Below are 24,297 nucleotides of genomic sequence, written 5' to 3' on the forward strand. Positions count from 1 at the left end.
TAATAGCATAAAAGCATCTTCAAGTGATCCAGTAGTCCAGTCTGCAGAAGACGTGAGGAAAATAAGGAGCAAAAATATATTTCTTCATATGTACCCACTCGGTTTGAACATCTAAAGTCAGATTTATGGTTTCCTGCAATATTTTCATAGCATTTTCTTTAGAAAAATGACTCCAATCAAGCAAGAACATTTTGTTGCAAAATTATTTGTTTCCCATAGATTTTTAATACTACAGACAATGGATTCAGTTCCCCTTTATGTTAAATTAGATGTTTTTATTTTTAAATCTAAAAACATCCATACAATGATAATTCTTTAAGACTGTAAATAAATGTGAATTCTGTTTAGATGAGCAAGAGGACAAGGATGGGTCTTTCAGATGTAAAGTTTGCCATTTTCTGGCCAATCACGTATAGTAATACGATGATAAAATAAAAAGAAGTTTGAGCTCATAACATAACATAATGTAATCTAGTATATTAACATCTACCAAAGCTCACAAAGACATGCATGGATGTTGTGATGTTTGTGCCTTAATACTTTCAGACATCTACGCTGTCGTGCGGATTAATCTTCCCAAAACTTTTTATTCAGAAAAGGAAAAAGCAATGGACTGACAAAAAAAAAAAAACATCATTAAACTGTGAAATTCTTTCTTATTCATTCAAGCATTCAGACCCAGCGCATCGCATCTATTTAGAGCAGCCAAATTGATTCAATTTGCCATGTTTGCATCACGCCTTAATTCAGCCGCCTCTCTGCGAGCTGTGAAACATGCGTCGTCAGGGAGACGGTTTTAGTGCGATTCTTCTTTTTGTGCTTTAACTGCAGATACGTCGTCTTCTGAAATCTCATTTATTAATGTAACCGAGCAGATGAAGGCGGCGGGGGGCGAGGGGAGGGAAGGAAAAGTCGCAGTGAGGGTGGAGGAAAGAAAAAAAAAAAGCCTCCTGATGAAAGCTGTAGATTAGGTTGTCAAATAGCTGCAGAGCTTATTTAACTGATGTTATGATTGTTCAAGCAAAGCAGCAGCTCTGTCCCAGGGACTCCAATCCCCATCATATTTAACGACTGTTGTTATTAAGTGCGATATGAATATGGCGTTAAAAAAAACAAAACATTTTAGCTGTTTAAGCAAAACCAGATTAGCAGCTAGAAAGCTAATTAGACAAAGCCAATGCAGCTGAATTACAATTACATGGTTTTCTTTGAGTTATTGATTCAAAGATGTACATAAATAAAATTAATGGGTCAGAAGTGATACTGTGGCATTTAAGCAAAATCAATTATTTTTTCGTCAGAAGTCTTATTGTATTGTTCAAAAGATAAGAAATATAAATTTAGCGTTTGAGGAACGAGAATGTGTTGGAACAGACAGAAGCCCTCAGCATCACAGCTACTCCACTGTGCTTAACAGTGAGCAGTAGGGGCTTGAAGTGTGTGCTGGTTAACTTAAAAGGTGAATCTATGTCTTGTAATTCCATTTTGTCAAATACTAAAATAATTAAAATGAGGTGTTTTTCAATACGTATCAATAACTTTATTCAAATTAAGAAATCTATACACTGACTGTGGATATGGAGAATGTTTTAGCTCTCTATTCATTTCTGAGCTACAAATCGGACTTGTATGGTGTGTTTTGCTGTTTGGTCCAATTTAAAGTGTGTCAAAAAGGGCCTTTATGTCATCCTAAAAGACTCAACTTAAAATTTATTTATACATTTTAAGATGATTTTCTTACATTTATGGAACTGTTCTATAATTCTGGCTCTAAAAATGTTATAACTACTATTATTTTTTTTATGTACTCCAGTTTATTGGAGGTTTCAGTTTTTTTCAGATTGTGCTCCTGTAGCACATGCGAATTCATTTCAAGTCTTTTTATCCAACTTTACCAGGAGGGCCAATAAAACTGGAGGCCACTGTGTATATTTTTTATGGACAAATTTTACGTTCGTTCCATCTTTTTGTTATTTTACAAGAAAACCAACATAAACAGAGCAGAGATGTGCTCTAATAAGGAAACAAAAGCACCAAATCTCCAAAATGACTTTGTGTAGCCCATGCCCCCCAGTCTCCTCTAAAGCCATTCAGGATGTTTGTAAAGATTTTATGGTTTCACCTTAGTGCAATATTAGGGCTTGCGTTTGGCCCACAGGAGTCCACTTCAGCACCTAAAGCAAGACTAAATCAATAGCACACGCAGGTTAATAGCAGTTGTGTTTTTGGGAAGCTGGCACATCAACTATTAATTAGCTGGTGATTAGAGTCAGCTGGAAAGAATGAGTCACAGCCCGAGGAGGCTATTGTCCTTGTGCTCAGGAAGGATAAATCCTGTGTTAAAGAGAGCTGGAGGTTCTGTGTCCAAATGTACATCCTTTGTGGAAGTACAGTTTAAAAAAAACTACAGGACAAGAGTATGGTTTATTTTCCCCCAAATCTAGATTTGGAGTTGACTGAGAGGCATTTTAACTGACTTGAAAAATAAAGATTTTAACCTCATCTAAATGGTGGATTTAAGATGCGCGTGACTCACCACCCTGGGCAGCAAGGCCTGGGGGCGTCACAAGCGAACTTCTATTCTCAGTTTTGAGGCGGCTTGTCCACAAACTTCAAATCACAAAGTTTAGTTTGTGAGGTGATAAGTTCACTCACCCCAGGCCTTGCTGCCCCAGATGGTGAGTCAACTACATCTAAACTCTGTAAGCAAAATTTACATGATGTCATAATCTTCTATTTTTTTTATCATCAGTCCAGATGTTTTTTTAAAAGATCTGAAAAGATAGGCAAGTTATGTTTTAAATAACCTTTACTCTAATATTTTTTTAATAACAGTGCAAGTAATTGTCACCCAATTAGTAAAAATTGTGTAATTTTAGACATTTTTGAAAATCAGCTGTTTGTTTCCTTAAATAGTCTGATTCCTTGGGTTCGGTGTGAAAACTCATCTAAACTCTGGTCCGCCTGAAAACATAGCTCCCTGTTCACTCAGAGTTTAATGCCAGTGTGGTTCACTAACAAAATGAAAGCAAACAGACCATCTAGAAAATACAAGGAATGATGCAAAATCTTCTGTGTACAGCAAGTAAAATAAGCATTGAACACATCACAGTTCTTTACAGAAAAAATATTTCTATAAGCCTTTAAACATGGACTTTTTTTTACCAGGTGATGGCAACAACCCGAGTAATTCACACAACAAAACCAGAACAACTCAATTAAGTTATGCAATCAAGTTATGTGTAATAATATAAAATAAAGGACTGTAAAACAGCATATTTACCTACAGTATGACTTAGACTTATGATATGAGCTAAATTTATATGTGTAACTATATGGCAAGATATTTTATTATTTAACGACCAGATTAGATCCTTAAGTCAAATATCCATAAATGAATTTTTCCTGATGAAAAATAATATTTCAAATGAATCTACACCCAAAATGAATCTATAATGAACATTTTGGGTGTCGGAAGCATTTCTCTCAGGCAAACATCAAGTTTTCATTCATTCATTTGTATTAAATATGAATCTAAACACTTTCTTGAGATCTAAAGTGTACTTTGTGAGTCAGTCTTATCACAAGAATTTCCCCATGAGAATCTCAGATAGTTGATTTTATTTTATTATTATTATTAAATGTTAAAACAACTTGAAATGCATGCATACTAGCCACTTTATTTTTGATTGCTCGCCAAACAAGCAGCTGTCATAGTTGTAGGATGTTCTTCAAATCCAGTTACAAAAGTGTGAAAGTGAGCCAAACCAAATGACTAAGATTACTGGTCAACCCCTTTTGCAAAAGTACCTAGAAAGTTTATATATTTACAAAAGCAAAACAGTTTCTTAAATGCTTCCATATTTCCTGGTGTATTGTTGAGTTTGATTTGTGAAAATGGAAACAGACACAATTGCAAATCATCTGAGAAATGGTGGTGGAAAACCAGCGCTGCATATGTCATTGTTTACAATAGGGTGGTGGCAGCATCATACTGTGGGGATGATTTTTGTTTTTTTTTATTATAAGTTATGTTGATTTTATGTTGGTCCATCACATAAAATCCCAATAAAATGGGGAGAGAAAAAAAATTCCTGTCAGATTTATTACCACCATGCGGCAAGATATGAGAGCTTACAAAACCAACCAGGTCAGAGTAAAAGCTAAGAGTAAAAAACTCTGTGAGACAGAGTCAACACATCGTTTTCATGCCAAGTACAAAGAATCATAAACTCCTGACAGATGGTCTGGTTCTGCTGCAGAAAACATCACCTCTGGAGCAGCGAGCATTGGGTTTGCAGCTCAGACAGCTCCATTTGGTGACATTCAAATGAAAACATGACATGACACGAGTATCAGATTAATAAATTCATAAAAATGTAATAAAACTGTCCACCACAAAACACGGGAATTTGTAGCTGCAAATGACAAGATGTGCAAAAAGGTTAAAAGAAAATGGAAACAAAAGTTTTGAAGTAGTTATGCTCTACATAAATCTCCTGAAGCAAAAGAGACTGTGTTGCATATTTTCCCCTTTAGTGGAACTCATTTTTCAGTGAATATTAAATTGGACTCCCAGTGTTTATATTGTCTCTGTGCTTCTTTGATATAATTACAAAGAAATTGGGTACGCCGCAATATAAGGAAACAAATGTATATCTTTAAAATGTTATTTTGCCAGCTTATCCAAGTAAAACACAAATTTAAAAAAAAAAAAAAAAAAAAAGGGATTTGCTCATAAGTGTAGATGAAGCATGTGAACCCTGGGGAGAAAAATCATAATGTGGACTTTTAAATCAGTCAACCTTCCCTGAGGGTTGCAACTGAAAAGTAACATCTACCCCAAATAAACAACATCACAAAAGCAGCTCTGACATAAAAGAAGATGAAAAGAGGACATGTGTCAAATACATATCATGTTTCCAGCTTTGGGAAGCAGCACGTGGCGTTAATGGATCAGGGACCCTCTCGAAAGCAATTACCTCCAAGATTCCCAGAGTGAAAAAGCAGGTGTCAACAAATCCGAACCTCAGAGGTCAGATTTGATATTCTGCTTGTTGTTCGACGGCGCCGCAAAGCGGGTTTGAAACGGAGAAGCGGTTGTCGGTGAGAAGGACGCGTCTCGTTTGGTTCGTTAGGAACACAAAGCCACTCGTCTGTTCCAGCCGGTGGCCGAATTCACTGCAGTTATTCTGCTTGGGGTTCCGGCTTTTAAAGTAGTATATGTTGACTACTTTAACATAGTCAACATATACTATGGCATATACTAGTCAACATATACTATGTTGACTAGTATATGCCATAGTATATGGCATATACTATGGCATATATGCCATAGTATATGCCATATACTGCATATACTAGTCAACTAGTATATGTTGACTGCATATACTAGTCAACATATACTATGTTGACTAGTATATGCAGAATAACTGCAGTTATTCTGCAGTTATTCTGCAGAATAACTGCAGTGAATTCGGCCACCGGCTGGAACAGACGAGCTGCTGAAAGTGTTGATTTCTTTTACGTTTACGGTTTTTGTGGTAAAGCAAAAAAAAAAAAAAAAAGTTTTTTCACTAAAAAAAACATTTTTTAGTGAATGGAAAATCTAAACTGAGCAGATCTGCATATTTTTTCTGCTAATATTTAAAAAAGGCACTTTGCAGATGAATCTCGATAATTATGTTATTCAGTAATTCAATATTGAGTAACTGCACACATGAATTTCAATTTTATATCTAATTATAGCTAATGGAAACCCAAAAATCATTTTCTCGGAAAACCAGATATTACATAATAACAATAAAATAATTTTTAAGATGGAAATGTTGGAGCATTTTGTGGCCTAAATAATCATGAAGAAGACTGGTGAACTTCACAGTTGTAAAACACCTGAGAACCGTAAGGTCGCTATCAAAACAACTGAATGGAAAGTTAAGTGGAAAGAAAAACTGTTAGAAAATTTATACAAGCAGTAGAGACAACCAAATTGAAGACTGTGGAATAGAGTAGTCATTTTAACTTCAGTAATATTTACTTCTGTTTAAATACATATTTAGATGTACGTACAGTTCCGTATTGTAGTACTTAACATGATTACTCTACGTAGCTTCACACATTTTATTTTTGACATCTGAGGTCCTGACATTCAAAATAAACCCCTATCACATCACCTCCACCTCTGTATTTGGCAATTAGTTTGAATTTATAATAATTACATAAACTTTATGAGTTTTGTCTGATGTCAAGCCTTTTCATTATCAATGTTCGGTTCACGACGGGGTCGCCTCCATGTGTGGGATCATTTAAGAAAACAGCCGGTTTCCATCTGAGAACTTCTGCCTTTTTTCTTTTTTTGTCAAATATACATATTATAATAAAAAGTACTGACTTAATCTCAGTTAATAGAAAATTCCTTCAGAAAGCGACCATACAGATTTTTCTTCCATTTCACAGAAGAGTCTCTCTGTACATCCTGTCCTATCCAAACTGGCTTTTATCCCCCACCCGATTATAGACATCAGGAGTCAACATGATGCATTACAAAACCATCTAGAAAGTCATCCACCCAAAAAAATAATTCCCTTTTTGATCGTGATGTATTTTCTATAGACTGCTGTGATTCAAACTGGATGATTCAGATTTGGATGATCTGCTGCCTCACCAGGTATGATTCATGATGCATTATGGGAAGAGACCCCTACCAAGGAGATTACATGTCTGCTGTTCCATTTTTCTTTCAATCAAAGTTTTACACAAAAGTCTGATTGAAAGCAATCTCCCGGCATAGTGGCGTACTTGAATGATAATTGGTGTCGAGGCTAAAGTCTAAAAAAAAAAAATAAAAAATGGAATGTCTTACTTTTGGAAACGGTGCGCTGATGCTCATTTTTAGACTTACCGGGGAGTTGATTCCAGAGATTTTCTCTTTTTTTTTCCCCCCCAAAGAGATCGTCTTTCTGTAAGGCTTTGTCACAGATGATCTCCGCTCACTTCTCGAACGGAAACTGATGAGAGTTGTGCGTTCACCTTAAAAGAAAAAAGATAAAAAAAATAAAAAAAAATCAATTTGCATTACATATAGTGCAGCAGCTGCAGGAGTACAGATTGAATGTACAGCCTGACAGTTTCTTTATGGCTTACACTGCTGATGGATGACAGATCTGTTGCTTTGTGTTCTGGCGTTTGTAACAACCACCAGCTCACAGTTTCGGGTTCCTTATAGGGACATTGTATTCTCCCCCATCCAAGGTCGTCTCAAATCATCCCCCCGTCCCAGCAAATTAAAACCTGAATTCCCTCCCGCTCCCGAGGAGACAGCCTAAATAAGTTCAGTTGATGGGTGAATATAAAGTCTGGAGAACAGAGGGGAGGCATCATTATCATAGAAAACGTTAGCGCAAATGACGGACGCTGAGGCTTTCAGAGATGATTCGTCAATAAATTCTAAGTACGCCGTAATCAGCCCGCCTCCTCTGAAGGGTAAACACAACACGATGCTTTTGGTTGAACAAGCTGACTGCTTGAAGGCAAACGGCTCCGAGGTTTCACACTGTAAGGGAGCGAGGGAGAAGTTCCCACCAGGACCGTCCATGTTTTTTTGCAACCAAAAATATTTCAATACAACTTGGTGAAGGAAAAGTTTCTTCCAAGCAGTTTACAGGAAGGTAGAGCGCAGCAACAGGTGGGGGAGGGGAAGCATTGGTATACTTTATGTCCTATACAGCTTGTTTTTTTTCTCTTTTCCTTAAATCTTTGAATTCATTCATTCACTCAAAGCGTTTTATAAAACAGAAGTCCCACAGACAGCAATCAGGGAATACAATGTTGGCAAAATTTACAATAAAATCACCCATTTTCTATTAACTTTAAAAACAAAACAGCATGATGCTGCCACCAAACCTGTAAGGCTTTCAATGAATCATCTTTTTATCAATTCTGACCAGCTGGTTTCATGTTTACATGAAACCAGGAAAAACTGGGGAAAAACTGGAATCTGTTGATTGACATTTTAATACATTATACAACCTTAAAAATAACCTGGAAAAACTGATTGAATAATGATTGTAGTTGAATGGTTAAAATCACTAAACTGAGTGTTGGGGCAGCGTTTGATGGCCACTGTCTGAATCCATATGTCCACTGCAATTTCCCCATGTCTCGTCATTTAGCCAATAATTTGATGAGCAATTAAAATGAGGCTGTTGTAAACAGCTTCTCATCCAGCTTGATGTGTGGCCCGTCAGAGCGGGAGAGGCTGCAACCTCCAAACGCTCCTTAAATGCCAGCAGCAGGTAATCAGCCAGCAGAGGAGAGAGTGAGGAGGGACGAATGTGACAGTGAATAAAATCTAAATACTTATCACAACAGGCAACGCCGAGTCCTGCCGCTCCTCAGATCTACACATCACCACGGCGTGCCAAACCTGCTAACGTACAAGAGCCGCATACCAACAATGCATTAATTCGGATCGGCACACGTTTAAATGAGAAGCTAATGCCCAATGTAGCAAACCCTCTCCGTGTCTTAAAGGTCACGAAAAATGTGTTCGTCTGTGAAAACATGAGGTCTAGACAATGTTTTGGAGGACAATGTTTAGAGTAGGATGGCGGTGTTAGCCGGTTTTTTTCCATCATTGTTAATTATATGATTAAACGCCGAGGTTAAAGACCCGTTCAAAGCCTTGCATAGCTAATAAGGGCCCAAGTGAGAGATGTCTGGATTTCATCCCTGCCTCGCATTCCACTCACACACACACCAGCAAATTTAATTGGTTGCATCATGTGAAGCCATTTTACATATCAAATTTGTGAGCCAAGAAATGCCCTGTTGTAGCACCGCTTTTAACACAAATAAGCATTTAGCTAATGCCTTCACACAGCCAGCCAGAAGAGCCACTTGTAAAGTTATTCAGCTTTAAGTGACTGATTTGGCGCGTGAACGTGTATTCAGTTTTTTTTTTTTTTAGACAACCGAAGGAGTAAAAAAAAAGCAACAAAAAAAAAAGCATCGAAACATGCCGCTTTTCATGCTTGTTAACGGGGAGGCAATAACGGCGACGCAGTGGCGACCGGAAGGATGTGAAAAACCCCAGGTGAAAGAAAAGTCCTAAAAAGCTCTTACTCACATGCTGCCTCTCATTAACAGGAACATTTTGACATTTGGGGAGAGATGTTTACCAGTCGCTGGTAACTTCCATTAGTGCTGTTGCCAAGCAACTGCTCCTAACCTAGAGATATTCCAGGAAGAGACTTGGACCCCCAACAAACAGCGCAAAGTTAATAATTAGGACTTAGAAGTACAGGACAAATGTCTTTATTTCACCGCTATAGAACAGCTGCATTTTCATTGTCATGAACATGTTAGACTGCCATCACAGTTTTTATCATCATGTCACTGCATGCGAGTTAAGCAGAACTGTGTAATTAACATGAATAATAAGATATTCTGTTTATTCTATATTTAAAAATCACACAGATTTTCAAGATTCTATGTAATTTTTGTTTGATTTTGTCTATGGGTATGTTATTAAAATATTTCAGATTGCTTAGGTGTTTGTTTTTTAGATATTTTCATATTAAAAGTGATATATTTTGTTGCTGTGCTGCTGTAAAAAGTTAATTCCCCATTGTGGGATTAAGAAAGGACTATTCTATTCTAATCTATTCTCGACTGAGACGTAATATTGTGAAGTGCACAGAAAGTATAATAGTGCGTTCACACCAAAAGCGTTTTGAGCGTCAGGCACGTCTGGTTTACATTCAAAGTCTATGTGGAGGCGCGTTTCAAGTGTCTGACACACGTCAGCTCGACGCGCGTCTACGTGGACATTCAAAGTCCACGTAGACTTTGAATGTAAATCGGACGCGCAAAATGTTAGGTGTGGAGCAAAACGTCAAGCGTCTGCATTCAAAGTGCACACGCGTCGAACTTGGAGCATCAGGCAGGTTTTTGATGCATTTAACGCTTTTTGTGTGAACGCACCATAAGAATGTCGTTTTCAACATGTTTTACATTTTAAAAATCTGAGGTGTGTATTTGGCTGCCTTCTCACAGCAGGTAAATTTGCTGTTTTTTTTTAAGTGTTCCCATAATTAGTAGTATGGATGACCAGGCAAAAACTGGAATTGAGCATCAAGACATTCTTTCCATTTTTCAGATGATGGATTGATTGGTGGAGGCCTTTTGCTGAGTGGAGTTATAGAAATAGGTGTAAAAGGTGCATGCCACACATTTTAGATTCATGTTTTTCCTGTGTATTTTTGTACGTTTGCTTGATTCTGCAACATGAATGAATGACCGTGAGGTGTTGGCCAACAACTGTAAATGTGTGAGACACACTTGTAAAATTTCTCCCAGGATTTAAGCTGTACTGACATCAATGGTTCATATATTTTTTACACTGCAATACAACTTATTTGCTGTATCTAAGCAACATCTGAGAAACAGAAGAACCGTTCTATAAATTCATGACTAGAAAACGTAGGTTTAAAAACATCTTCCCATTTCTGCAGCTGCTCCTACTCGACATACACAAACTTGCTGGCGTAAATGGAGCAGAAAGCGCTGCTTAAAAAAAAAAAAAAAAAAAAAAAGAAGAGCGGGGGGTGGAGGGGTGGGGGAGGGACGGCTGAATAGGGAGCACAATTACCACAGTTTGGGATTCCACTTTTATCCCCTGCTGAAATAGACTTCTCCCTGCTTTGTTTCTTTCTTGCTTTGCTTCTTCGTGGGCGAACTGAGAGATGGGGATCTTTTCAAAGGTCATTTGAACTGTTTGTTTTATCTCTGAGCTTCTTTACTGAGATGGTAAAGACTTTGCCTCGGGGTTTGGTGTTTGTGTTATTTCATAAGTTGACTCAAAAGAACTCAAGAAGTCTCTATTAGCAAAAATCTTACCCGTCCACACAAAAAACATAAAAAAAAAACCACACGAGATTTTTTTTTTTACCCCCTCATTCATGCAACCAGCAAAAGGAGAGTTTCAAACTATGTTAAGGAGGTCTTATTTACTTTTAATTGATTTCCAATACATTTCTTTTATGTGTATAAACCCAAGTTGGCTGGTTTAGGTGGACAAAAAAAAAAAAATAAATAAGTGCAGATCTATTGCCGGTGTCTCACTAGGTGCAGCGTTGCATCCGAGCAAGAGCGTTTACCTGCTATTATGATAAACGAGGGATAATTATTACCCAGAGTGCACTGGGGACTGCAATCATTACCATGACTTCCTGCACATGCGGCGGTTCGCTCGCCATCCGCCGTGTTGTTCACATAACACCTGCGCCGGACGCCTCAGGCTTTGGCAAAGGAAGATGAGGCAAATTAATATTTATAAAGAGGAACAGCTTTAGACTAATCTCCGGAACAAAATGAGGTACAAGCAAAAAAAAACAAAAAAAAAAAAAAAAAAAAACACAGGGCACAAAAAACCAAAACATATAAAAAGAGGAGAGGGGAGAGATGAGACTCTCAAAACAGAAAAAGAACAAAAAAAAAACAGACAAGGCAACACGTTACTAGGTGTTCAGATAAAATTATATTTATTCTGAAATAGATATTAGCTATAAGTACAAATACTGCATGGTGAAGCATTCTTTTCATGTTTGTTCAGTTTGTTTCCCATGTTGTTTAGAAAAAAACTGACATACTAATTAAACTGATCATAAACATGTTAGTTTTCCTGGTGAATTTATATTATTTCATGAAAACTTTTCACAAAACATATTACATCATGCAATTCCACCTCTACTTCTGACTGCCATCTGCATCCCAGTAAAAGCAGACACTACTTTGTGTTTCCGCTTATACTTACTGACCGCTACTACCACCTACAGTCCAGCTTGATGGCACAATTCTTGGTCTGTAACAGACTTCAACGAAAAAGAAATATAGAAGTAAACATTATGTATAGAACGTCCAGAAGTTTTTTTTTTTTTAAGTTCCAGAGTTTACAAAAATATATCACTTTAACAAAATAAAAGCAATATGAAAATTATGATTCCTCCTCATCCTCAGTGAAGATGAGGAGCTTTTATGTAGCTTTAGAAAACCAGGTAAGAGGTGAGAAATAAAAACATGCTGAGTGCTCAGGCAGCAATCCTTTAAAAATTACCAATTGTAATTAAGTAATTGGATTTTTTTTTCAGTTTTGTTTTTAATGGAAATGAATGTCAGAACTGGGACTATTTCCCTCTGCAAAGAGAAAAGGTGGGCAGACATGAACAGCAGCAATAAAAATTGTTTTTGAAAACTTATATGTGGAGGTCTGAACTATTTCTTTTCCATCTAATGCCGAGTGATGAAACTATTAAGCTCTGGATCTTCACAGACGTTTCGCTCCTGTAGAGTGAAAATTTAGTGTTTAGTGACTGAAACTATTTTATTTATTTATACACCAGTAGAAGTTTAAAAATAAGACATTTATTTTTGATGCAATTCTATTTATGTTAGCAAAAAAAAATAAAAAATAGCAGACCTCACTGGAAAAAATGTCTACAACCTCCCTGACTATTTATTTACCAACTTTCAGCAGATGTTTTTTTTTCAGCTCAAAATTGTTAACGGCCAACTGCTGTGATATTTCCGAATATGATGCTATTTGGCTATAATTTACATCAATACAGGTTGAGTTTCTTTTAAGATTACATAACAAATTGTGGTAAACGGCATCAGTTTAGAGAAACTGAATTTTCTTTATGAATTTATTAGTCACCGTATAAGTAAGCCATGTATCCCAGTGCTAATTATTATATATTGAGTGTAAGCATTTTGTTTTCCAATGTCAAGAATGAAAAATCAGACTCAAACAGTGTGTGAAAATGGCAGCGAATCCTCAGGAGGCTTCACTACACAGCTTCATAATCTTTTGTTATTCCACCCATGTGTCAGTCTTGCAGAGCTTTCGACTAAAACGCAGAGTAAATAGTAATATGGTTCGAGAGACTAAATGGAAACCAAACTGCAATTGGTACAATGATATTTTTGTAACATGCCCTGTTACAAAAAGAGGCACTTCAAAATATTATTGATTCTGAGAATGCTCCTGCTGCTAAAGCGGGATAACGGCTAATAACAGTAATGGGGGCTTCAAGGTTTTGCAAAGCCCTGCGAACTTATTTAAAAACTGCTGCGTCTTGTGTCGTCTCATGTGTTGCCAAATTATTGATATTCCTTGAAAATAGCATTTTACATTTATTTATTTATATTGAACCCTTGCTGTGTGGAATGACTTTTTTTCTGCAATTACAGCTGCCTTTCTTTTGGGGTATGTTTGCGCAGCTGTATGCAAACGGAAATTTGTGCAATTCCTCTGCAAAAACAGCTTAAACTCAAGACAGCATTGAGAAAAATAAATTATTTATTTTAAGGAAAAGATTCAACAAGAAAACTATAATAAAAAGTCCCACAAATGGGTGTTTTAATCCTAAATTAAATTGTTGACGAAAACAGCCATGTAGTCCGATATGTGATAATGTTTTAGAGCCCAACTCTGCTTTAAATCACACCACGTCTTTCACCCTGACCTTCGTCTTTGTGATGGTCCTTGTTCACCAGTGTTCTCTAACAAACAATTAAGTGCTACTACATGATAGTCAGATAAAAGTCCTAATAAAATACATATCTACTTGCGATGTAACAAAATGTGAATCTGTCTATTGAGATATGAATACGAGTTGAATACAAATCTAAGCACAGAGGGAAAGAATACAAACGTGCATTATTCAAGTCGGGAGAGTGAAGGGAGTACCAGACTAACCGCTGGCCAAGAAGTCTTCCTGCTCAGTGAATCAGGTCACCAGGAGAAGATGTCTTCAATTAACCTGCTGCTCTCTGGCCGGTGACATTTAGGCTCAAACGTGACCTGAATCAATCAGCCGCACAACCTTCAGTTTTTAGAAATGTTTAGCGCTAATCAACAGCTCAGCAAAGTCTTTTACAGTATGTTTATGTTTATGTTCATTCTTTTAAAAGAATCCACCTAATCTTAGGTAAAGTTAGTGTTTATGGTAGATATTACTCTCCTAATTTCCATGTGCCTTCTCTTGTCTCACTGGTTTTGGCTGCTAGTGCCACCATGTGGTCACAGTGTCAAGATTAAAGAGGGCGACTCCACTGCAGTCTTCCTTTGTGCCGTTTACAACAAAAGGGAGTCCATGTGCCCAGTTTCTTTCTTTTCTTTTAATGTTCAAGGCAGCTGAGCGACAGTCATCAACAATCCATCTATATCGCAGGCTCAAGATGCAAGCGCATGCGTGTCAGTTGGTTCAAAATTACTTTCAGACCAGGTGATAGATGTCTCGTTGATTGTTGAGTAGCTGCTAGATTGAGGAGCAGTTCACCCACACCACCTGCTCTCTTCCCTCTCGCTCGCTCCGCCGTCTCGTGGGATGAAGAGGTGGGCCGAAGCTGTAAGTGATATACGAGGCAGCTTGAGAGAGATGAGAAGGACCTGCCATTCGCTGTCAAGAGGAGGACGTTGCGAGGCGAGAGGTTACACACATTGAAATGCCATTTCCTGCGGTTCACCACTTCCCTCTCACACCCGCCTCAGAGACCGGGCTGAGAAATGCGCTTTTATGAAAAATGGTTCCCATTACTGACTTGACCCTGTACCGATCTTTGACGCAGACCCCCTTGCGTTTTATAAAATTGACCCCCATTGATGCATCTCAACCTTTCAACCCTTCGCCATCCACTCATGTCTTCTCCCACGTGAGCGTGAAGATTTAGTAATGACCGTCCAGCAAGTCACCAAAGGGACTGCGACGGAAGCCCTCCTTCTCTGCCTCTAACCGAAATCACAAGAAAACTTAATTTGGCACCGTTCGTTGCCGTGCGCGTCTCGCCAGGTACCGAACATCTGCTGAACCCTGATCTGCGCAGATAAACTGATTGCATATTATCACTGGAGCTGCTGGTTTACTATTGCGGGAGATAGTTGCCATGAAAAGTAATTAGTGACAGTAATTTAGTTTCCCTCACTGACAGATTCTGCTGTAATTAACCATGTTTTATGAGATGGAGATTGGTTTGGACATTAGCTGTTTATAAAAAAAACAAGGTAAAAAATTTTATACTTGGCTGCAATCGAATTAAAACTTTTTACTGTGGTAGCTGAAGTCAAGAAATGTATTGAAAATGCAATAGATTTTATTGAATTTAACAAATAGTATATGTTCAGTTGTTTCAAAAGAAATGTCCACATATCAAGAGAGTGATTTAACTGCACTTAAGGCATAGATATAATCGTTTAAGATGCTTAGAAAAAAATTTATTCAGAGGAAAATGTTAGGACACCCCGTCTTCTGATAGATAATGTTGTGCCCTTTGAGTAACAAGTCATTAGCATTGCAATGGGGAAGGTTCACCACACTGAGATTTTAGCTGTGAGATGTTCGAGGGCTTTCATACTCGACGGATTTACTGGTATGTTTTGGGTCATTGTCATTTTGCAGGTTTAAGCTTGGTTTCAGCTTTGATTTTTTTTTCTTTTGACAAATCGTTCTAACATTCCTCAAGCACAAGAAGACAAACAAAAAACTCAGATGCATATTCAATCGTCTCAAGTTAAGTAAACACAAAATACTGATGATAATCATGACAGAAACCGTTAAAAAGCCTGTATAATTCTTAGCATATTTAGACACATTAATATTGAATGTCAAAGTTGAAAAATACAGGTTTACATAAAAAAACTGGGGTAAAAAAAGAACTATTTTACATTTTTTAAACATTTTCTTTTTGTTAAATGTAGTGAAGCTGCTTCTGGGACATCCCAACTTTTATTCCTACTTTAAATGACCAAAACATACATGCAGCTGCATCACATAGTAGATTAGGATATCGTTGTCCAGCATTTGAGGGAGGTTTGCATTTTGTTTGCATGATCCTGAGTGTTGAAATGAATGGGAACATCATGATGAGACTCAGAGCTGAGGGAGGTCTTTCAGAAGGAAATTTCTAGCAGCATATGCAACTTGTAGGGGATTTACAGAGATCTGAATTTGAAATTACTCGTTTTGTTTGTAAAGTAGTCTGCAACTTCTTTCAAAGCCACAGCTAATAATATGCATAGGTCTTGTCATCCAAACAAAGTTCCATTGAAGAACACAGGATGCTAAAATAAGTCTTTAAAGCCCTTACGGTACAATCAGGGGACCTACAACAGCAGCAATTTAAAAAACTAGAACTGCAAGCCCTTTTGTCCTGCCAGCCCCGTGTTGCCTGGTTTCCTCTCACATCGACCACTTTGGAAATTTTCAAGAGATTTTCCAAATTGGAGGAAATGGAAAAAAAAAATGTTTGGTGTAAACTAAATAATGCGCTCTATGGAAGTGGAAATATCAAGCAGAAAAAAAATGCTAGCTCAATCTCATGAAATTTCTCTTGAATTTCACTGTGTGCCAGGAAAATGTGAAAACATCAAAAACTAAAAGCTGAAGGAGGTAAAGTTAACGTTGCATGTTGTCTACATTTTGTCCAGAGGTTAATACAAAATAAGATTAATCTCTTTCCTAGTGTGGACAAACTTTGTCATGAAATAGGTAAACAACTTTTTTTTTTTTTTTTTTTTTTTAAACACAGGCTTCCTCTTGGTTTAATCAAATCCCAATCGGACTTATACTTACAAATTAGTTTACCAAAACTGCGTGGTTACAAAATGACTTCAAACAACAGTTAATCAATGCCATTAGCACATTATAATCACACATAATGTGGGATGAAGACGGGCTCTGGAGACATTAAAAAAAAAAAAAAAGAGGAATCGTTTTACATATTCAACATATTAGTGCCTTATAAGAGACACGTGATTATTAGCGAGCACAGAATCAGGCATTCATACTGAGAAATCAAGGGTGTGGGCTTGCTGTTGTCGCATATTTATGCATAACAAATGTGATCAGAAGTTTCCTCCAGGCAATGACACAAAAGCAAATCTGTAGCGGGAGGAAAGAGAGCAAATATTTGATCAAAGTTAGCAAAGACGTTTGTGCATCGAAGCTTTTCATCCTTTTCCAACTACGCAGCCTGGCAAAGACATCCACTAAATCAATTATTCTCTAATCTTTAAGTACAGGAGCACATTGTGTTCAGGCTCCTGACAGATCTTATCGGTGTGGGATGGAGCCACAATGAAGAAAATAATCTAACTATGTGATAAATCTGGTTGGACACTACAACTGAGCGAGCCAGTAGAAGCTGCATTATCTTGAAGTTTAATGACAATCGGTGTAACACGTCCCAGACAATGAGTTACATGATTCTACACCACATCGTTGCTACATAATAAAGCTCAAGTTGGATTATGAGACTTTACAACAGAACAGTTATTAAAATGATCCACATTAGAATTTGTAATTCAAATTCACTCTGTAGAACCCCAGAGAGATAATTTCATCTGCTGCATATTCATTCATGGGAGTGACAACAACATCGTTGTCCCCCATGGATGTCATTAATGGCAACGCAAAGACTTGTGTTGAGGCACAACCCTTGCAATAAAAAGACTCAAACGTTCAACAAATGTTACAAGTGAAAAAAAAAACATCAATAGTTCAAACCAGTGAAGATGATGCAGCAAGGAAGCAATTTGGAATAAACGGTTAAAAAATTAATTTAAATGGGAGTGATTTACTTTATCTGTTAAGATTCTAACTTGAATATGCACATTTATAAATATTTTCTGAATAATTTCAGTCTTTTAGCAACTAAAATGGGTTAACTCAAAACTCAAACATGTCAGAGGGGTGAATTTCAAAAGCATTATGATATATTTCATGCAAAATAAAGCTGGTCAAAAGACTAAAGAAAACTAAAGCACAAGTACAAAAGAAGAATAGCTGCACTCAAATTTGATTTTGAGTCATTAGAATTATAATCACTATTAAAACATTATTTAAGCTTTATTTTACCCTCAAATGTGGATTATTTTAATTTATTGTCTATTATGTATGAATTCAGGGTATTTCGGTGCAGAATTTTTTAAAGGGAAGGGCAAAATGAACCCCGGAACGAAGTAAGGTCCGGGTCCGCCGGAAGGTTCCCCCCCGTAAAAGAAAAGTTTAACAAACCAACGGCCCCAAAAGGAAGCCTAAAAAAAAAGAATAGGGTGAAATTAAATTATTTTTGTTAACAAACAAAAGAAAACAGCTAATAACTGCTCCACAAAAAAAAGAAATAACAATGAGTGGTAGTATTTTTAAAAAAAAAAATGAAAAAAAAAACAAAAAAAAACAAGGTACATTCATTACAAAAAACAAAAAAAAATGTCATAAATAACTAAAAAAAAACAAAAAAAAGAATAATTTTTAAAACCCAAAAAAGCCAAAGGAACCCGGGGGAAAAAAATTCCTAAAAAAAAAAAAAAAAAGATGAAAATGTGTTAATTTAGCATGGATACATCAGAAAATGGCAATGAATTAATTTTCAAATATAGAAATCTGTGTCTGCCCATTTGTCCGGTTCACAGTTACGATGGAATGACTCAAGAGATTAATAGACAGATTAGAGCCTCTTCCTCTAAAGTGGATGAGGCTCTAATCGGTCGTGATGAGTTGCCAGTCTAAATTGCAGCCATCGCTTATATGACAAAGGTATGGATTGTGACCAAAAGACTGATGTCCCACATACAGGTGGATGAAATGAACTCCTTGGTAAAGTGGCTGGCTAAACCTAAGAGATAGAGTCAGGAGTTCTGCCATTTCCTGGGAGAGTTCAGGAAGGAGGGATTATATACACCTTCTCATCAAGAAAACATTGGAATCCCCTAAAAATTAGCTTGGGAGTGACATAAATGTACAAACCAAACCAAACTTGTAAAACCAATTAAAAAGACATGTTCTCCATGTCTTGCGATGGACTAGCAACCTATCCAGGTGTATACAGCCTCTCACCAAACGACCGCTGGATGCACGGATGAATATTTTCCTAATTCACTGTTGTGTCGAGTGTCAAACTCTGAAGATCCAGCAAATAAAAGATTTAACTTTGTGAAAAAGAAAAACATAGCCTACCTATGAAACCTTTTGGAATAAAATGAGGTTTTAATTTTAGTACTTTGCAAACAGAAACTTTATCAACTTCAGCGCTACCTGAGCTCCAGAAAGCACAGAAGTTGATTGTATCTGCTGTCTCAGCTGACACTTTTTTTCTCTTCACTCTCTGCTTGATTAAAATGCCCTCTTTAATCTTCAGCCTCCAGGCAGCTCGACCTGCCACTAACACCCCTCTTGTCTCTTGCTGTTCCCTCGTTATCACAACCAGCTTGCCTGTTCCTAATGCCCTTCGTCCATATGTGTGTGTGTGTGTGTTTAATGCACCACCTGCTTTCAAATGCCCTCCTTGTATGACACCAAAACTTTTACAACAGCTCTTAAGCTGGAACAGTATATGCCAAAGAGTGAAATGCATCAAAAAATGAAAAAAATCCAAACTAAAATGTAGTTTTGCTCATCATTTTCTAAAACGCAGGTGTCAAACTAAATTCCCTGAAGGCCTGTGTCCTGCATATATTAGATGCATCTCTGCTTCAGCACACTTTAATCAAATAATTAGGTCATTAGCATGAATCTGTAGAACTTCAACATGTACTAAGGAGACAATTCAGCTATTTGATTCAGGTGTGCTGAACCAGGAGACGCGGGACAGAACACCGGCTCTCAAGGATCTCTGATGTACAAAACACATGGAGATTTTGATGGTACACACATTTTTACAAAACATACATCTGCATTATAAGTAGAATGTTAAAATCATCTGAATGATTGGTGACATTTAAATATTGTGGTTTTTATCTCAATATTTGGAATATCTAGGCAGACAAGAGTTTGCACTTTTGGTCCACATCTGAGTTCCCCAAACAGGATGAGAGAACCAAAAACAAATCTCTCCTTATGGCCCCTTACAATTTTAGGCCAGAATTATTATTATTTATTTATTTATTTTTTGTCGTTTTGTTGGCGGCAGCATGGGTCGTTTTGTGAAAAATCTATAGAATTTGAAGTATTTCACAATAAAAGCCTGTAAAGAGTCAGAGACATTTTATCTATTGTCCTTCAGTCTTACAGAAACATCTTAAAACATGTTTTGATGTTGACATTTGTGTCAAAACCAAAACCATACAACTGTATTATGTGGCACAAACATTCGGTAGTACTCATAGACACAGTGTAATGAGCTAACTGTACATCTGCTGGCTGATATAAATACATCCATTTGAAAATATTTCTCTCACACTGCTCTAGATGTAATTTTAGGACACGCAGAAAAAAGCCCATTCTGCAGGTACATGTAAACTTTCTTTCAAGATTTATTTCCCCTTTACTAGGTCACTGTTAAAAGGTGGTCAAGAGAGAAACAAAATCCCTCCCCTCTTATATCATCCAGCCTCTGCCTGAGGCACATCATGTAGTTCATCTTCCTCTGCTAACTTACGTTTTTCATCATTTTAGTTACAGACGTCTGCCTGTCCACAGAGTAAAACTGGACAGCGATACCACAGGCTCCGGCGTGTAATACAGAGTTTTCAAATAAACTTAAATCAAAAAGTTTGCTATTAATTTATGACTGATACTTCTCCAGTTGTCAGGTTTCAAGAATGAAAGGATGGACAAATATTTCAAACATCCATCCGGAAATTTCCCATACCATTTTATTTTTCTTAATTACCCAGAATGAGAAGGAGCCTTAATTTACATAAAAAATGACTTTAATATTAATATTCAAATAATTAAAACCAATAAAAAATATTTTACTTTATAATATACCTTTGAGACCAAAGAGTCAAACTAATATGACTAAATCCAGAATGTGGGGGAAGGAAACTCTTCCCTAAATTTAGAGATCTCCGTTTCTGTTTGTCTACATACTTTCGAGGTGGAACAACTATTCCTCTCTCTCATTAATGGGTCAAAAAAGGCAGATTTGTGACTGTGATCCAGGGATGTAACCTCTGAATCAGGATGTTCCGGGAAGACAGAAGAAGAAAAGGAAGTCGGAGCATTAGAGGAAATAGGACTGATAGAACTGCAAATGAAAAGTGGGAGAACAGGAGACAAGTGGGGTGGAGCGGCTTTAGAGAGGAGGGAATCAGTCAGTCATTTCTGCGTCGGGATGAATATTCCAATTTTACCCCGCTCATTAGAGACGACTTCCTCTTCCTTTGGGGGGCAAAGCACTGCTTGTGTTTGTTTCCAGCCTGATTATTTGCATGATGTATTCCACAGCTTTATATGCAGTGATGGGAGAAAGATGACATTCTGGCAGGCTGACAATGAGGCCTGAGGGGCACCGAGACAGGCACAGTCAGCTTTATTCAGCGCAAAGATCAAAGGCCGCGTTTCTTTACCCTACATTAGTCACCATTACACAATGACGAGAGCACGTGTCAAACAACTCTGGCTGTATGCGCAGCCCCTAAACAGGGAGGTTGTTGTTTTTGCTGAAAGTATAAGAACACAGAGGAGGAATCTCTAATCAAGGGTGAGAAGCAGGAGACTGAGGAGTTCACACAGGATCGCCAAGCAGCGTCACATCGTCGCTTGATCTTCAAGAACTAGCAAAGCAGAAAGTGCAGACCGTAAATCGGAAATTTTACTTCTGATTTCAGTTCATGATGTTTGAATTCGCTTGCTCAGACAGTCAGAATATTGGCGCTTGTTTTGAATGTTCTGTGTGTGCGTGCTATTTCCCCTACAGTAGGATGTTTGCTTGGATAACACTATGAAGAATCTAAATGAATGAGTTACAGCTACAGTTATTGAATTCTGATTACAAATTGTATTAAGCCCTCTTTTAGCCTCTTACCCGACTAGTAGCACTTCATGCTAGTTATCCCAAATTAAAGGTTTTTTAATAGATTGGTCATTGGCCTCCTACGCTATTCTGCGTTAGTCACCTCTTCCAAATATTGAATTAACACAGACAGCCTATTAGTTCAGCTCTGCACTTCTCTCTTTGCAAGTCGTTTAAGCAGAAGAAATTTCCAAAAGGCTTCACGGGGTCGAACTGGCGCATCACATACGTCACGGGAAAACGTTACTGATTGGGTGACAATTTTAACCTACAAGCATGCAATCATTTCTCATTGGCTGAGGTAAACTTCCTTTCACGTTAGAGACTTAGAAATGATGAGACATTTGTTGGAGAAGCCAGAACGTAGTAAAAAAAAAAAAAAAAAGTTGAATAAACACCATATGTATATTTTTGGCAATGACAAGTAAATTGGAATTAAGTATTACATAAATAAAATTTAATATTAAAAAGAAAATATTGATTTTTAAATGATCTTTATTGTATGATTTAATGATGCGTGGTCATCACCACTTGTTAGCCAATCAGATAAAAGTTTAGATGAAGAGCCACAATTGTTTTCATAGTGCAACTCTATAGAGGTCCAAATTTTCACAGTTCAACCTCTACTGAACTATGTTGACGAAAAAAATATAAATAATCACATGAGAGTTAAAACGTAAATACATTAGCTGTCAATAAGGACTACAGCTCTGTTTTAATCTAACCAGAAATACCTAAGGGGTTTATCAGATATCAGAAAGTTGTCGACTTCAATCCGAAGTCAACGTAAGAGCAGAAAAATAAAAATCATCTTTTTTATTTTCCTGATGTTTGTGCTTCCCTGCTGACACTTTTAAAGAGCAACCTATCCAAAAGCATCCAGCACCAATTCTCTCAAAATCTCATCAGCTCTGCTGGATCATTTACTGCAACGCATAATGAAACTGCAGCGACCAGGAGGGAGCAGCTTTAATTTGGGATAAACGCAAACCGCAGTAAGAGAGTCTGTCGCATCACAGAGAAGCAGATTGGGCCTTATTGGGGTTCGCACATGAGACATCCACCTGCCCTCTCCTCCTCCACTCTCCCACTGTTGTTCCTCCACTATCTCCCTCTCTCTCTCTCCGTTTCCCCTGTTTTGCAAGAAAGCACAGGAACAACATGACGCCCTCTTGCCGTGCATCAGCTATTAACAGCAACAGGAAGTAGTTTTGGTTTTTTACGAGGAAGGTTTGCGCTTACATCTGTTGTTGTCACTTTAGTAAGAACAGTTTTGACAAGTGTGGAAAAACAACATTGGGAGAGAGGTAGGGGTGGAGAGACAAACAGCGCTACAAGAGGCAGGTTAGACCAGACGAAGCTCTGAAAGTCAGAAGGTATGAAGTATTAATGAGAGGAAAGTGAAAAAGAGAAAAGGGAAAAAGTACAGAAGGATCCTGTCAACACATTTTAACTTACATTGCAGAGGAACATCACAGTTAAAGGGAGCAAACTTTGATCAGACCATGTCGCGGAGCAGGAAATAAACTTTAATGTGAAAACATGTTAGTTTTTAATCAAAATCTACTACTGAGCCTTGGTGAGTAAAAGATGCAGTTTCTGCACAAGACTCATTTGCATTTAACCTTGAGGACGTCTGGATTCATAGGCTTGAAATAAATAAAACTCTTTCAAAAATAATGAGGAGATGCACATAGTAACCTGATCGCGTGTCAGGCGACTCGGTGGCAATGCGCGTGGCGCAAAGTTTCGCAGCTAATTAGTGCAACTAGAAACTTGTTGGTGAAATCAATGGGTTAGAAAAAGATCTTTCAGATGAAAAGATGGAGGAAAAAGTTCACCACTCTGCTGAAAAACGGTGGGAAAATAATTAAGCAATTTTGGTGAAAATGTTTAAATTGGACCTTAGCGAATAAGTGAAACGAGGGGGAAACGAGCAGAAATAAGCAATAATAAATGGATTAAACGATTTTCACATTCAAATTTGAAAAAAAAAAAAGATGCTCAAATTGAAAAACATGGCATCTTTTGTGGCATGGGAATTTGTTTTTTTCTTTTTAAAGACCCAGTTTTTATATTACGCAAATATAACTTTTCACATCAACAGTCTTACGCTGACTAGTGAAGAAGTCTAATAATGTTCAACAGTAAAAGGTTGGGTTTTCTCACAATCAAATTGGATAAAGTATAGCAATGCAACATTGGTGTCTATAAAATAAGAAACCAATCCAATTCCACAAATTTATAAAAAACAAAAATAGACTAGTTCAAAGTGAGCAACCAGCAGGGACACAAGAGACAGGCCAGGGAGTAAGTCTCTTTGCTAAAAATGGTCTAGTTAAAGCAAAGTCCAGATGTACATATCATGAGCCCTTTTCACACACACTACTACCATCAAATTGTCTGACAGTTTTCTGAAAAGCAGAAACCTCCCATGTTTACAGGAAAATTTTAAAGAAACCTGCTCATGCATCATGAAAAGGTGAGCATGTGTGCTGAAAG

The 24,297-nt window shown here is 37.4% G+C and overlaps 1 long non-coding RNA gene across 2 annotated transcripts in view; it reads right to left on the reverse strand.

Moving 5' to 3' along the window:
* The window catches only part of LOC103156035 (uncharacterized), a 214,043-nt gene that overhangs the window by 116,557 nt on the left and 73,189 nt on the right, over window positions 1–24,297 (reverse strand). For both annotated transcript variants that reach the window (XR_478107.2, XR_478108.2), the window contains one exon: window positions 6,902–7,029. This is a non-coding gene — a long non-coding RNA (uncharacterized LOC103156035). The remainder of the gene's footprint in view (window positions 1–6,901; window positions 7,030–24,297) is intronic.

Source organism: Poecilia formosa, unplaced genomic scaffold, assembly GCF_000485575.1.
Source record: "Poecilia formosa unplaced genomic scaffold, Poecilia_formosa-5.1.2 Scaffold9, whole genome shotgun sequence".
NCBI classification, from domain to species: Eukaryota; Metazoa; Chordata; class Actinopteri; order Cyprinodontiformes; family Poeciliidae; genus Poecilia; species Poecilia formosa.